Source organism: Columba livia, chromosome 4, assembly GCF_036013475.1.
Source record: "Columba livia isolate bColLiv1 breed racing homer chromosome 4, bColLiv1.pat.W.v2, whole genome shotgun sequence".
Taxonomy (NCBI): Eukaryota; Metazoa; Chordata; class Aves; order Columbiformes; family Columbidae; genus Columba; species Columba livia.
The window spans coordinates 54,285,318-54,302,350 of record NC_088605.1 but is presented as its reverse complement, the minus strand read 5'-3'; the positions used below and the strand labels follow the sequence as shown (position 1 = coordinate 54,302,350).

The 17,033-nt window shown below is 39.6% G+C and overlaps 1 protein-coding gene across 3 annotated transcripts in view; it reads right to left on the bottom strand.

The window, feature by feature from the left end:
* PTPN13 (protein tyrosine phosphatase non-receptor type 13) overlaps window positions 1-16,976 on the bottom strand; it is a 120,801-nt gene extending 103,825 nt beyond the window's left edge. For all 3 annotated transcript variants that reach the window (XM_065061800.1, XM_065061801.1, XM_065061802.1), the window contains exon 1: window positions 16,869-16,976. The gene's annotated coding sequence lies outside the window, so the exon portion shown is untranslated. The remainder of the gene's footprint in view (window positions 1-16,868) is intronic.
* Between the last annotated feature and the right edge of the window lie 57 nt (window positions 16,977-17,033).

Sequence of the window (17,033 nt, the reverse complement as noted above, 5' to 3'; positions counted from 1 at the left end):
TTGGTTCACCTCTCGGCGGGGGAAAAAAAAAAAAAAAAAAAAAAAAGGGAGATATGGCATAAGGAACAGAACATTACAAGGTCTGCAGCTAGACGACACCATGGATATCTTATCTGTGAACTCACCTGTCTGGGAATAAAGCTATTACTCACACAAGAGATGACTAATTCTTATTGTGAAAGTCTTAATTTCTACCCTGAAAAACAGACAAGACAGAACACAGTCCTACATTTCAGCTGTCAAGAATTGTATACACAAGAAGAGCTGTGTCTTTAGGACCAAGGCATAAGCTGAGAGATCCTTGTTCTACCTGTCTGTAAGTTGAACAAAACACTGACTCAAACACAGTAGCAAATATCAAGTCTCCTTCAAAGAGCACTGGACTTCCTTTACTCTCCTGTAGTAGCAAAAAAAGCAATTTTGCTTTCAGTCAAAGTTCCTGTCTCTAATCAGACACGGTAGTACAAGGCATGAGATTTAAACTTCTTATATGACCAAAACGACAGTTAAAAAGCTATATGATATATTGCCCTCCTGAATGGTGTGAAAATCTGTACAAAGATTTATTCTAAAGAAACTCTTAGCAGAGGGAATCAGTGACTAACTTTACAAAGCAACTTCATACATCACCAAGTGAGAAAAATAAAGATATCTGACGATACTTCATGTTGGTCAGGAAACACGTACATTCCAAGGGAATAGCAGAGATGTGAACTGGCAGCTGGCTGGATTTGACCTGTCCGTGTTCCTAGATAGAGCAATGAGGAAGACAACAGGTGATAAGCTGCTGCTTCATGACATTCTCCTCAAATGAAGGCAGGCTGATCCTAAGGAAATGAGAAGCATTGGCAGGTGCTACAGACTACACTCTCTAAAATTTACATCAACCTTTAGGAAGGATGTGTTTTTTATAATGCACACTCATGTGACAGAGACAGTGTGCGTTTTCAAACATATATGTGCATACACATGTATGGTGATACCATCTGTCTAGATAAAATGTATATGTGCATTTGTATACTTCATATATCCACACGTGTATACTTCATACAGACCAAATAATTCACTTTTATGTTTCTGCTTCAAGACAAGAGAAAAATCCTGAAGGACAGACTTGTAAAGAGGCAGGAACACTGATCTATTTTGAGATGTGAACACCAACAACCTGAAAGCCTTATTAGAGGGTCTCTAAAGCCTATTAAAGGTTTTGGCCAAGGCAGCTTTAAAGTAAGATTCTGCAAGATTCTCCATCTGTCAAGAAACCAGTTCTACATCCTACACACATGGTACTGCAAATGTGCACTGAGAAGTCTTAAAGGGTAGAACAATTTCCAGAGAAGCATTTCAATGGCATTTATCAGCTGCGTATAAATCTGCCCTCGTAAGAGACTTCACAGCAAGTTCTTTTCTCCATAAGCAACTAACTTTCCAGACAACAAGTAGTCTATTGAACTGCTGTTTCTTCAAAGCACTTAGCTGCTGTTAAAGTGATATAAAAGACATTTCTCCTTCCTGAAGGGATGCTGAGCTGAGGAGCAGACAGCTGGAAATTCATTATCGTTGTCCATGAACAGCATACATCTCAGTTTTTCACTCAGTAACAGAGAATCTGCCAATGTAACACAATTAAGTGAGCTAACAATAAGGTCCAGAAATCAACTATATTAAACAATATTTGGTGAAACCAATAACAAACCAAAACCATATTGGGTAATACAGAAGATAATTGAGATCTGAGTTAGATGCACACAATGCAATCACGGAGATTCCTTCTGCCCAACAGCTGCTCCTCCTACGTTCAGAACCCATGACAACTAGGGTGATCGTTTGTCCTTGCAACTTGCAGATCCCTTCTTTCTGCACTTCTGTCCATACTTACACACAGAAATTAAGACTAAATTGTATATATTCTTGGCACACACACTCCCACACTAGTAACCAGTTTGAAGGCACACATAAAAATCCAAAAGAGAGAAGAAAATAGGCTGTGTGCACTTTCATGCTGTGAAACAGACCCATTGCCCAGAATAAGGAAGACAAGCTTTATAGGAAGGACATCATTCCCTACCGGTTCATTATAGGATTTCCCAAAGTTCTCAATCACCTGCTGCTGGTGTTTCCAAACTCCAGTATTTCCCAAGTTGTCTCGGTTCTCTGTTAAATCTACCCTTAGCAGAATTTCTAAGCACATTACCTGCCACTACCTTGCAGGTATTGAATAAATACTGTTTTTTTTGAAGGCAGACTTTCTTGATCCAGCTATCCATACTTGATCCATTTCCTGCAACTGATAACATACATCAAGACTTCCCTGCTGTTCGCCCATCTGCCGCACTCAACTCTGTGGATGCAGCATAGACCAAGTATTAAGAACAGTCCAGCCCATGTGACACTAATTTTGCAGCATATCTTAAAGATATCTGTCAGTTGAAAGAGTTGACACAAAACATGAAGTTTTTTGTTCACAGGTACCTGCTTTTTAAATGAGCTCTTCATGGAAGCCAAAACCTTCCCAAGCAGCTTATACCACCTAGTTTAAACCCTTCAATTACAAGCTTTTAGCTCCAGATTAATTAGCAGAAAAAGCTACTTGAAGACTTGGAATGCCTATGGTTAGGAAATCACCATCTTGCTCCAAAATATGAGTTGACACAGTACATATGGCTTTGTACCAACATTAAATAAGTTAATCAGAACCTGATTGGTTGAGTCCTTCAGCCTGTCACACGGCTCACTGCACTCCATAAAAATATATAATTATACACTGCATGATTCAGTATGTTTACAACTTAACAATTGTTAAATTGACTATACTGCCCCTTGAACAAATTTCTAACACACACCCAATTTATGATTCATCTTAAATTCAGAGGCTATGCATAATTTATCCAGTCCTACAGCAATTATATTCTCCACGTCTTAACTGCCCTGAAAGGTGATGTGACTATTAGACCTTCTTCTTTTAGATGGGAAAACATGCCATTTCTCTTTCATAAGAGATTTATCTATCTGTTATTTCTGCCCAGCTTCAAAGCCTTAGCAGCTTCTCTGATCCAAGAAATAGCATTGTATTTGGAGTGTAAAAAGGACCCTCACCATAAATAACATAAGCATAAATAACATTTGATAGCAATGTGAAAAAGCTGCAAGGGTGATTTATAGAACTCTTAACAAGAGCTTCCACACAAAACAAACTGCTTGATCTATAGGAAAGATAGAGAGTAAAGACACAGAGATACCTCACAATTTAACAGATTTGATTCAGCTTCACACACTAGAATGGACAAAGACTCCATCTGATCATTATCTGCACTCGTAATATTTTTGGTACTTGGAGAGATTACAGGACTGAACAAGCAACAGAAGACGGCACTGCCAAAAAAACAGGAAAAACAAGATAGCACCTCCTCCCATGACACAATGCCAAGCCTGCTGTCACCAAAAAACAAGAGTCCAGGGAAGTTTTGCTTTGTCTGGATGATAAATACATTCATGTTAGTAGAGTTACAGGACAAAGAGCCATATTACACCCTTGGCTGAGTAACAAGGACAAACTAGCAGAAACTTTTCCTCTGCAGTCCTAGAAATTGTGAGAGGAAAGCGAGTCACAGCATCATCTTTCTTTTCTTGTGAGAACATTCCTATGAACAATAACAGAGAGCTAGTCAGACCGAGGACACGGGAAGATAATGCCCATGTACATATTATACTGGCTGTATTGGAACAGAACCAAGCAGAAGGTTGTATCAACCTCTGAACCCACCGCCCTGGTGAAGGGTTAAGTGAAAGGAGAATAGAAGGATCACATAACAGCATCTGAATCTTTTATTGATGCAGCTGGACCACAGGGAGTTAGACCAGTTGAAGAATGTGTCAAATTTGCCACCTTCTCCATCAATTTGGTAATTCCATGTACAGCAGCTTAACCCCATAACCCTTATTCCATGGAGACCCAAGAAAACACCAACTAGAACAACCAAAAATAAACAGAAACACCAAACCAAGGCAAAAAAAAATATTTCATTCCTCTAAGACATAAGAGCTCAAGTGTTATATGACATACCAACTTTCATCCCTTCCATGCATGGCTAGAACTTCCACCACAATCCAATTATTCTTTCGGTCTTCAATATAGTATTTCAATTTGAGTCTTGCAAACTTAAAGACTTTAAAAATGGGTATGTTATGAAAAATATTACATGCAATTTCAGTATAAAAGTGACACAAATTTCTAATATAAAGTGGTGCCTTTAGGAACAAATTTTGAAATTCTTTGTGAGAAAAAAGATGGGCTGAAGCTCTTCAACTCCTATTTCCGTCTTTCATTGCTGAATAAACACTTTGGAAAAGAAGTGAAAGAGATTTCTCACTGGTACAGCATGTAAAAAATTAATAAATTAATTCTTTAAAAAAGCACTTGGGCAGCAGATTCAAAACACATTTCAAAACTCTAGAATGTTTTACCAATAGTAAATTTCCAATTTTTATGTATGTTGTCTCACTACTATGCATTCCCTATAATCTTTGCTTACAAAATACTGAATACTGAGAGTTTTTCAAACCAGACCAGTTGCATCAGTTTCCCTCAAGCTGCACAAACTTATCTGAGAAAGTGCAGTACTAGATAATCGGTGAGAAGCATCAAGAGTTTTCCAGTTGGAGAAATACCCAATTTGATATTAATGAAAGGAGGCGAGGAATAAAAAAAAAAAAAAAAAAAAGAGAAAACAAACAAACAAGGAGGGAGGGAACAAAATCTGACAATCTTAAGATTTAAATCTCTAAGACAGGAGAATGTAGTATCTTCTCAGTCTGTAGTAGGAAGAATAACCCATAGATTCCTCACTGTGTAGAAGCCAGACCAAGATTTCATGAGACAGCAGAGAGAGAAGGACAGAAAACAAATGTGCTTGCATGAGAGCATGCGTGTACTGTTTTAGCCAAGGAAGAAAGGCCCAACTTACAAAGTAGCAGTTGGAGGTATCGGCGACTTTCACATTAAAACATTTTTTTTAAAAAAACAAAACATCATTATAGATGCCAAGTCTTGCTGGCAAACCTAAGGCACCCCACGGACCATCCCTAATCAATTACAGTAGAAAAGTACTTTTTCTTCAAATAACTGTTTTTAATATTTTTGTGATATGGTTTACACTACTGGCCATTTTTCATCCACTTACCTAGAAGCTGAATATTACCCCAGTCATTTAGGGGGAATAAATGCAGTATTGTTTAACGTCTACAACAATGACATAGACAGTGGGATTGAGGGCACCCTCAGCAAGGTTGTGGTTGACACCAAGCTGAGTGGTGCAGTTGACATGCTTGAGGGACAGGATGCCATCCAGAGGAATCTGGACAGCCTCAAGAAGTGGGCCCATGTGAACCACATGAGGTTCAACAAGGCCACGTGCAAGGCCAGGCATGTGGGTGGGGGCAACTCTGGTGTCAATCCAGGCTGGGGGATGAAGGGGTGGAGAGCAGCCCTGTGGAGAAGGACTTGTGGATACTGGGGGATGAAAGATTGGACACGAGCTGGCAATGTGCATTTGTAGCCCAGAAGGCAAACCTGGGCTGCATCAAAAGGATCATGGCCAGCAGGTTGAGGTGATTCTGCCTCTCTGCTCCACTCTGGTGAGACCTCACCTGGAGTCCTGTGTCCAGCTCTGGAGCCCTCAGCACAGGAAAGAAGAGAGGGTTAAGAGGAGGCTATAAAAATGATCAGAGGGCTAGAACAGCTCTGCTGTGAGGGCAGGCTGACAGAGTTTGGGGTATTCAGCCTGGAGAAGAGAAGGCTCCAGGGAGACCTTATTGCAGCCTTTCAGTACTTAAAAGGGTCCTATAAGAAAGATGGGGAGAGACTTTTTAGCAGGGTCTGTAATGACAGGACAAGGGGTGATGGTCTTAAACTAACAGAGAGGATACTCAGGCTGGACACAAGGAAGAAATTTTTTTACGCTGAGAGTGGTGAAACACTGGCCCAGGTTGCCCAGAGAGGTGGTGGATGCCCCAACCGTGGAGACATCCCAGACCAGGCTGGACAAGGCTCTGAACAACCTGATCTGGTTGAAGATGTCCCTGCTCATGGCAGGAGGTTGGACTAGATGACCTTTGAAGGTTCCTTCCAACCCAAACTATTCTATGATTCTGTGATTTTAAAAGGTGCAGATTTACAGATTAAAATTTTGAGTTTTGGCAGAAAAACTAACTGAAGAGCACTGGCACTAACCTAGGCTTTGCCTTTTATCATGCTGATGAGCAACCTCTCAAATTTTTCACTGATCTTCTTCCACAATAACCAGACTTCTGTAAAAGTAGGAAACCGAAACTTTCCCTACTTAGAAGTCACAATTTACAGCTGTTCTGTATCAAAGAGCCTACTGCTCACTAATCAGAGCTTTTGTCACAGAAAAATCTCAGCTCCACACCATAAGAAAAAGAATTATCTGAAAACAGTTTAAAGACAGCACACCTTGAGGTTCCAGAACTATAATAAAAAGCAACTGTTTTTATTAGATGTATATTACTTCTTGGCAAAAAAAGTCACATCATTTTTGTTTGGTTTGTTTTGGGGTTTTTGTTTGGTTTTGGTTCCCCCCCCTTTTTTTTTTTAAATTGGCTTTTATAGCCTATCATTGAAAATACATCACAAGCCTTGAAATGTATGTTGTCTACATAAAAGGTAAACATATAAATTATTAAAGTCTACACAGGCAATATTTTCTCTTCTACTTCTCCAAAACCACTGAAGAGGGAAGCAGAACAAACAGATTTTGCACCATCATCAGACTTCCCAAGCTGCAGTTCACATTATGGTGAAAAGTTAAATTCTGTGATCTTCAGTTCTTTAATATTCTCAAAGCAAAGGCCATGGGTGGGACAGATTCAATGAGAATTAATGCATATATCAAAGACTTCAGTTAAAGTCAAGCACAAAAATATTTTCTACAACATTGCAAACTATATTCTGCACTGTGCAAGCACCAGGGAAATTTCCACATACCACATTAAATGCAACCTGCTGATTCTATTCTGCTCTTTAGTACCCAGTATGGAAAGACACAAATTCCATCAGTGTCTGACAATATCTCAAAACTAAAGGGCTTGTGTTGAAAAATACTCTTTTTGACTATTCTATGCTTATTTCAGCATCAGAGGCCAAAGAGCACATATGGCAAAACAGCCCCTATACCAGAGAACAAGAATCTGATATTGAGGCAAGGAAGAACAAAAAGAATGCCTTTCATGATTGCAGAATGGTCTTCAGTTCTTAAGTTTTTCATGGTTTTCAGCTGGAAAATAAAACTATTTAAATCTCTACAAGTTGGTTTGTTTTTTTGCGCTTTTCATGCGATATCACTTAAAAATGCAATTACTTATAGAATCTATTTTATTATTTCATCTAGAAGTATATTTTCACAACTAACACGGCAACAGAAACTTTGTGACATCACCAAGCTGTTCCTGTCTTTTTGTCCTCTCTTCTTGAGCAACTATTTTTACTCTAGATTTGTATGCATGACAACCAACTCCCTTGATTACTTGACTGTCCATCATTTAATCCCTCCATAAGAGTTCTGAAGAAAAGGCAATAAGGATTTCATGGCAGAAGGTATGAAAAAACAAGCGAGGAACTGCAGCTTGAAACAGACAGCTAAAGATCTCAAGCTAGGTGGAAACTTCTGTCTTTCAGGTACAGTGAAAGTGCCACCAACATGTTCCCATAGCACAGAATTTCATGGACAGCATGGCAGCTCCCGGTGTCTGGATTCCTAGGGTTCTTCTCAAAACATCAAGACAGCCCACAAGCACACATACAAGCTTCAAAGGCAGATCATCGAAGACTTCATATAAGCCTTTTTTTTTTTTTTTTTTAATAAAAAGAAGGAAAAAAAAAAGGTTAAGGAAGTTTTTGGTTTGGAGGAGCCTCCTATTTCTTTTGGTGTCTAGAAGCCCAAGCAATGTTCAATACAAAAATTGCTACACTGGATCAGACCATCCCTCCCATCACCCTTCCCTGGCAATCACCAGTTCATTGAGTTCCTCAGCTCAAGGTTCAATCTGCACAACAAAGTCTGTCACTAATGGTCTCTGTTCTGGTAATTTGTCTAATCCCTTTTCTGAACACATTTACACTTTTCCTCCACATGATGTTTTAGTTCAGTCACACAGCTGTAATTAAGCAGTTTGCAAAGACTATTTTATTTTGTTTCCTGTGAGGACAGTAACTTACCTTCTCAAAGCTCACTAGAGAAGAACATGTTAAGGGTCCTGAAGGATCCCACAGTCACCTTTTATCATGTTTGCAGGCACCAAAAATAACACAAAACCTTTTCTTCCACCAACCTTTGCTGTGTGCACCACCACCACAGCAACTGACAAATCAAAACCATCTTCCAGCAAATAAAATATCTTCTATTGTGAAGACAATGCATGCAAATAAAATTACAAAATTATAATAAAAACCTTTTTAGGGTTTTCCTTCGTATTTTATAACAAAAGAACAAAAAGTAGGCTTAAGCTTTTCTTCCCTTACATACTGTATTCCTCAGATTCATAGAGGACAGAACTGTACCAGGAAGCAAGGAAAGAGGGAGAAAACTGTTCTTGCTGGAACTGTGTGCCAACAGATTTAAGCAAACATTAGTGCTAATGTGATAAAACGACGGTATGAAAAACTATTGAAAACAAACAAGAAAAAAACAGTTATTTTTTACAACATATCACACTCTCCTGAAACACCAGTGTCTTGCAACAATCATGTGAGCACACACATTGTAATTTGCTATAGAGGAGTTTTGCAAAGCTGTTTCAGTAATTCGGTTCCACTCGTTGGCACATGCGCTTAAAGCTCCAGGCTGATCTGGCTGCTCCACACATGTGATAACCCAACTGCAAAGTCACTCAATAAATGAGTCTATATAGCTGACGAAACAAACATTCATCACTGCCAGCTTCATAATCAGATAATCTCTAAAGTCTTTATTAAGGTCATTCAAGGGATTGCAGTGACAGGGCACACAGAAAAATAAAGCTGTTAAAAATTTAAGGTTCTTGGGAATTAACTTGCTTTGCTAAGCATGTACGTTCACCAGACAAATGACATCACAAGAAACCTCTTTTAGGAAAGAGAGGTCTAATGTTTTAGGGTTTCCTCAAAAAGTTAGTGCCTGGACGCCTTCCTGTGTAACCTCATCTAGGTGTTCCTGCTCTGGCAGGGGGATTAGACTAGATGATCTTTCGAGGTCCCTTCCAATCCCTAACATTCTGTGATTCTATTGCATGCAATTCTCAGTAAACAGATCACAGAATCGACTGGGCTGGAAAAGACCTCAGAGATCACCAAGTCCAACCCTTGGTCCAACTCCATTATACCAGACTTCTCAGTCAAACTTCTGATTTTTTGGAGTTTGAACAACCTTACAGCTAAAAAGGGAAAAGAACCAACAGTTCTTTAAAAAAAAAAAAAAAAAAAAAAGAGAGAGAGAGAAAAGGAAACAAACCAACCAACCACAGCGCACACCAAATAATGATTAAACCTTGAAGGCCTTAAACACAACCACTAAGCTGGGAGACCCAAAAGTGCTTGCAGTTCCAAAGGTCTGAAATCTCATCCCAGCCTTTAACACGGAGAAACCTCAACTCACAGAAGCCTCCACCACCAGCACATGAGGTGACATGCACCTTCTGGTAAGGCCCATAAGCCTGGACTAGAGAGAACTGAAGGTACCATAGCACACCATGAATGAGGTCACTCTTTTTTGCCCCCCACTTTGTTTCTCCACCTTGCTTTTTTAAACTGGGTGCACTGCCAAAAAATATTGGTTTTCTAACACTGTTTTCTCAACCTAGGCCTTCTAGATTGAAGTCTATATATATACAGGTATATTCTAGCTAGCTTGTTAAATTTCTTCCTTTTTCAGATACAAGCCATTTAAACTTTCACAACTGTTTTTTCTATCAGAGAACACTCTTTTCTTAATCAAGAGACATACAGATATATACTGCATTGTCTATTGTAATGTATCAATAAGGATGTCAACCATGTTCGTATTCCACTTGCATCCTGCTCAAATTTCCATTGAAGTGAGCAGTGCTCTTCAGGGTCTATCAGTTCAGATGCCTAACACCAGCATGCACAAACATCAAAGTTACTTTTTACGGAGAAATATCATTAAAAATCTTAATTTTCCCTAGATAGCAGTAACATTTTTTTTAATATTTCAGTGGATTAATTAGACATGATATCATTTTTTGCTGCTACTGCGTTACAGATTTCTCACACTAATCAATGAACTGACTTTTTCTGCAAGCATTTCTGAAGCTATCCTTCAAATCATTAAAAGAAGTTCCCACAAGTGCAGGGCACTGGTCTATGGAACAAAGACAAGATGACTGAAGATATAGAGAACTCAAAAAGATAGTTTATAAAGGCTGGACAAGATCTCTTTCCTCCTAAGAATCTGAGATGATAAATCCTTTACTGAAAAGTGCAAAGGGAGCTTATTGACAAATAAATCTCTAATACATACATATAGGCAGTATTCCCTCATTTCCTAGAAGACAAACTCATGTGAAACAGTCTAATTTTGAGACTTACTAAAGATGAAAGCAAACTAGCTTCAGAATAACAAATGAAAAATGCATCTCAATCATTGAAAAACAGTTAAAGTGTTCTAAGGCACTTGAAAGAAATAACCTTAACAAAACCTCTAAAAGATAAAATAGTATTTATCAGCTGTTGAAACAACCATTCAAGGAAGTTACATATATTTGCTTGCCTGGGATTCAAACTTCCAATTATTTAATTGAAGGCAAATACACCTCTGCACTGACTTGGGAAAAACGAGCTATTGTCTCACTGATCATAATCCTCAGCTCTAGGAAGGGATCTTCCACTTACTGATTTTACAGTAAAGATACTAAAAGGCAAAAATGCCCAGTCCCTTCCCCTTCTCCAGCTTTTCTCTTTGCTGAAACACTAAATTATACCAAGAGAGAAACGGATAAAATCAGTAATATATATTATTGCACTTGTCGAATTGTGACAAGGGAAGAATCAGCAGGATTTTTTACACTACTGATACCCTGATGAGCAAGTGAGGTAGAAAATTTATATACTGCTTAACTATCTACATATGACATGGATAAAAATCTAAATACTCAATTTTTTCATGCCTGTATTACTTAAGGCAATATGCCAATCCAAAACTTTCATCATTTAAACCAAGCATGACTTTGCTAGGAAGCGCGACTATTTCTAACGGTATAAGTTTCAAGCTTTAATTTAGCCTCCTCTTTAGCCCACTTAATCTTTTAAAATTGCAATATATAGAAGTGGCCAGCAGAAAAATTCAACAGCCCCATCAAGAAAGCTGGAACACGCTTAACACCAAATAAAATTGCTTTTAAGTTTGAAATGTAGTTACAATTTCAACAGCAACATCCTAGAGGGTCTCTGAAAACCTGCTGTGCAGCAGATGCGGCTTTAGGAGTCAAGTCACCTTTCCCCAATGATCCTAAGAAAGCCATGAAGCCTCCAGAGTCACAGGTTTATTGGATTTTTTTTAATGCCCTTGAAGACACTCATGTCTATATGAAAACTTGAAAATACAGTAGCCAATCTACACATACTATTGAAATGCTAAAGAGATGAATATTAAAAAGGGAAAAATCCTCATCTGTGACATAAAATTAATCACTGGGAACCAATTCCCCTGCACAAACTAGGAGCTGAAAATGAGAGCATCTATAACCCTTGAGATAAAGAGATAAGCCATGTTCTGTCTGTACTCAGTAATAATTTAGAAAGCCTTTGCACTCAGATCCTTGTGGGTGTTTTTTTTTTTCTGTAACAGGTTTTGAGGGCCTGCCTACTACCCAAGTACAACATCAGTTACACCATGAATAAAAATAAAGGCACACTAAAAAATGGGCATAGACTCAGAGAAGCTTACAGATCCAAGCATGCAACTTTACTGTAAATATTATTTTCATTAACAAGTCTTTATGCCTTTTGATGTCGATTCTGAAATAACATCGAAGTCAACAGAGAACATAACAATGCCTATAATATAATAGCTTAGCATAACTACGGTATTGCAATGAACTAGTATAATTAGTTTTATACAGCACACAGCGGTGGTGCTAAGATTCCAATGTACAAGGACATCCTGGAACTTATGAGGAAGACAACTGTCATCTGGCTGTTACAGAACATCAGCTGCACCTACATAAGACCTCATCAATATATAGATGTGGTCAAAACAGCTTTTACAGCTGTTATGATACTGGATACAAAACACAGGAGAACCTGGAATTTCAACTGATTTATCCAGTAAGAGTCTCACATTCATTATGATGAAAAGTACATTCTACCTTCCAAACATGAGAAATTTGTATGATCTAACAGCTTCCCCGCCCTCAACGAATTATAGAGTAACAAACAAAACTGGATTTCGTTGGAAGGTCTGATGGGAAACAACCTGTGTTTAAGTTCTCTTACTTGGGAAAGAGAGTTAAACAGGAGTGTTTGCTATTAAATTCAGCATCAATTTCAAGCGTACTGCACAAATATAACTCACCTGCAACAGCATCATTCAAGAAGTCACCCAAGTAGCTTTCAGCTCAAGATTTTTTTTTCTAAATAAACCAGACTTCAGATATGCCACTTCTCCAGTACCTCTCTGCATGTGTGCCTGAAACTAAGTACCTATACTACGTACAAATACTCAGAGAAGATGTCAACACCATATTGACACCATTTTCAGATTGACTTTCAAAAAGTTCAGCAAGCTCTATAGGATGTTCCCTTCCATATCTCTCCCACAGATGCAAGTAAATGTTCTTTAGTAAGACAATTTTCAAGAAACAAACAAAATTATTTATCCAGAGGTGGGAGAAGACCCTCCTCCCCAGAAAACCATGTCCTTCCTCTAACAAAGTAGAAGCATACAAAAAATTGAAAGTCTTTTCACATCAGAGCCTATTAAAAAAACTGATAGGTGTTTTTTGACAGCCATCGGTTTCATTAATGAAGAGGTTTGTGTTCAGTTCTGAACTTCATCACTTAGACTTTCATTGTTTTTAGGTCAGTCAATTCTTCTAGCTACTAAATGGGAGATAAAGCTTCCTTCTCTTTTCTATCTCATCTATCTCATCTATCTCATCTAATTTAAAAACAGACTGTTGGAAGCAGGAACAATGAGCTGACACAATACCTAGGCCTAAATCTGACATTAGCCCATCATCTACAAATCCTTAACAACACTCAACATCCTGCAAAACTACAGTATTCTCTACAAATACCAACAATCAAAAATCAGCAGTTTAATACTAGGTCTCCTTTGACTCTCAACGTACTAATTACAGACATTTCTGTGGTATATTAAATTTACCCATAAAAGATAGAGAACAACAAATGAAACGCTAAGAACAAAGCCTTCTCACCTCTGTTATTCTTTCTACAGAGTTTCATAAGCTAACTGGAGTAGATCTCTATCCTGGCAACTGGATTTCAAATTCACAAGGCATATCATTGTCTCAAGGCAGCCTACTCAATTCATTGCCTTTTATGAAAGCATTTTAATAGATAATGATGCACAAAGAATATACTTAGTTGCTCACCACATATTTAACTGACACAGGAGAAAGAGAAGCCCCGACAAAATAAAAATGGCACCAAAGAGTCGTCTTGTGCCCTTCCCATCTGTAAATGCCAGCTTCCTTCTCTGCACTTGAGGAGGAGGTGGGGCTGGGAAACACTTCTTTCAGAAGTTCCACCCTTCTTTACAGATGCACAGATTTCATTAATAGTTAACTGGCGACATACAACATTAACTTACTTTGGTATTCATAGCTTTCCGTCCACACTTGTCCCATGGTAAGCGACAGCTAAGGGCAACTGCTTGCAAATATTTTCTGCATTGTGACACACTAACCCAAGACTTGCTTTTCAGCCTCCTTGTCTCACTAACTAGCTTGATTTCAAACAGTAAAATTCCAGACAGCCTTTCTGTAAACCAAGACAAAAAAAAAAGGGTGACTAACAGAGCATTGGGATGATAACCAACACTCCCCCTCAAATGTTCAAAATGCACTGGCCAGACCAATACTTACATGGTTCCCAGGTTTAACAGACTCCTGGGCTTTGAGTTTTACCAATATCATCAACTGACTAAAAGTTCTAGGCTTGTCAAATGGGTGAACTAGAAAGTTCTTCAAAAGAAAATCATTCCTCTTTAAGAGCTGACCTTGGTCTCGTTCAAGTTACTAAGTCCTGACAGGTGCTCTGGGACAACCACGAGAGAGACTCTTGAATACAAGGTCTCCTTAGCTGTGAAGGACTTGGAACAAGACAGTGCTTATGTTAACCAGGTCCTCTGGGCCATATTGTCATGTATTTCAACACATAAATATTTGAAGCCACTTAATGCACAATAGCATTCAGATACTTCAGTGATAAAGAGCAGCTTTGTCCAACTGACTGGCACTTCAACAATAAGCTCCATTTAATAGTCTGACCAGTCCCATTTTATCTGTCTAATTACTTACCTCTCTTGCAGGAATAGCACACTATTAAGGTTTGCTGATTAAGATTTGAAGGCACTTTGAAGATTTATTGTACTATACAACTGCTAATTATTACTGTTCATACCTGCATTTGGTTAGGAAAAAAAATAGCTGTGTGCCAAATAATTTCTGCTCCACATGTAAGAGTGAAAATATTTGCTTTGCAGTGCTCTTTAAAACGTAAGCAGATAAAAGACTGTGCTTTAACTTGCAGTTCTTCACTGTGATACTTAATCCCTATTTACAAGAACTGCACAGCTGAAAAATCCCACCATAGAGGAAAAAAAAAAAAGCAAAGAAATACAAACACAATACCTTCCTTCCCACTGAAACAGGCACAGGCAACATTTGTGCCTGGGTAACATCCCACCTGCAGGAATGCAATCTCCTCCCTTCCCTGGGCTCCTTCACTACCTCCCCCCAGGGCATCCAAACCAACAATACTATGCACAACTTATCATCAGTTCAAGATAACCAGTTATAGTGGTTATTTACCACTCTCCCATATCACAGCCCATTTTTATTTTCAAAGGCCTATGAAGCTGCAAATAGACTACTGGATCCCATCCTCTTCATACACCCTGTTATCCTGGTGAAGATATGGGCTATGCACTCCCGTAACATTCAGGCCATCCTTCTCCCACAGATATCTCCTTGTTTCATGCACGCTCTTCTTTACTTTAACGAAAAAAAATAAAATTACACCCCAAACAGGAGAAATCAAAAAGTATCAACACAAAACCCATCATCTAAAGAAGGTTCATTTTTTTTACCATGCAACAGCAAAGAAAAGAGGAAAAAAAAAGGCAAATTATGGAAGAAATACACGTTACATTCTTTTCCAGTCATCAGACAAAACTGCAAGGTTAAAAATGAGTCATAAAATATCTTAAAAAGCTAGATTCTAGGTTTCTCTAAGTCTTGCTGTCATGCTTTTATTTCCTTAAATTATTGCTCACATTTAAAAACTGCCTATGGGAAGAAATGCTTGTTGGCAGATAAAAAAGACATTCCAGATGTAATACAAATGCCCAACGTGAAAGCTGAACAGATAGGTACATTTGATAGAACTAGGAGTGGTAGTGAATTCTGTTGTAACTGCACTATGAAAAGATTCTAAGATCAGATTTACTCTTTCCTCATCAGTATTTCTTGCACAAGAACCAAACTATTTAAATTGTTTTCCTATTTGTTTATTTATCCTGTTTGATTTTAATTCTTAAGTGTTTTTAAAACATATCTCTGGTCATCTGAAGACAGACTTGCAGAGTATCAATTCAAGGCCTGATACATAATTTGAGCGCAGAACACAGTCCTGCCCTAGAGTAATTATTTCAAATATTTAACATCGCTTCACTGGTCTGAGCCCAAACGAACGACCTGGGAGCCAAGACACCTCGGAACATATGTTGACAGCTTTCGTGTGTGAGGTTCAGCCCCCAGGAGAAAGTCTGTGTATTCTGACCCAGTTTCACTGCATGGGTTCATAAAACACACTCTCTCCCCACTGAGAAGCCTTCACAGACTGATCACGATTACTGCCCCAGCTAGTTCCACATGTAATGACTTTCAGGCTCCCTTCTCCCAAAATCACACCTTAATAAAATGGTTAGACACAGATTACCGGCAACCAGCCTTACAGTTTTCATGTCCTGCGTTTACTTCTGATCCCACCTACAAAACCAAACCGGTTCCCAAATGTTTCCCCAATAAACAGGAGGGGTACAGAGCAGCTCCTGGCGGTTCCCTATGAAGTCACTGCCTTTGTTGTTTTAAACATGCAATTTAAAGAGAATGACACAATCTAGAATATGAGGGAGATTATGCTGCGGCTTGCGGAGGTGTCGATTGCCGGGAGATAAAAAGCCAATGAAACCTACGCTATTTCTCATCGCCGGCCAATAGATCTATCCTTCATTTCTGTTCCTTCAAAAATGTTAATAAGACAAGGAGTTAAGAAGTTCGGGGGGTTGCTTTGTTTGGGTAAACAAAAAACGAGCCTTTCTCGGCCTGCAAACGCACCCCCTCTCGGCCCCCGCCGCCGCGAGTACCACTGTGACCGGGAGCCCAGTTCATCCCCCGGGTGGCCGGAGCCGCAGAACCGCCGTCCCACGCCGTGCTCCCCGTACCCAACTTTCCCTCTTCCTGCTCCCTGCGGCCCGGACCGCCACCCCACGGCCGCGGTCCCGGCGCTTGGCCCGGCCCGGACGCCTCCGCCGGGCCCCGAACTCGCAGCCGCCCGCTCCCTCCTCACCCCGGCGTGCAGGAACGAGCGGCCGGGAAAGCCGCGGACCTACCGGCCGGTCTCACAGACGCCGTCCGCGCATGCAGGGCGGTGATGGAGCCCAGAGCCCGACGCTTCGCCCTCCCCCGCAGCGGCGCTAGCGTAAGGTTGTGGCCGGTGCCTGCAAGGGAGCGCGGGGAGGGAGTCAGAACGGAGCAGCATCGCCTCCCACGCCAGC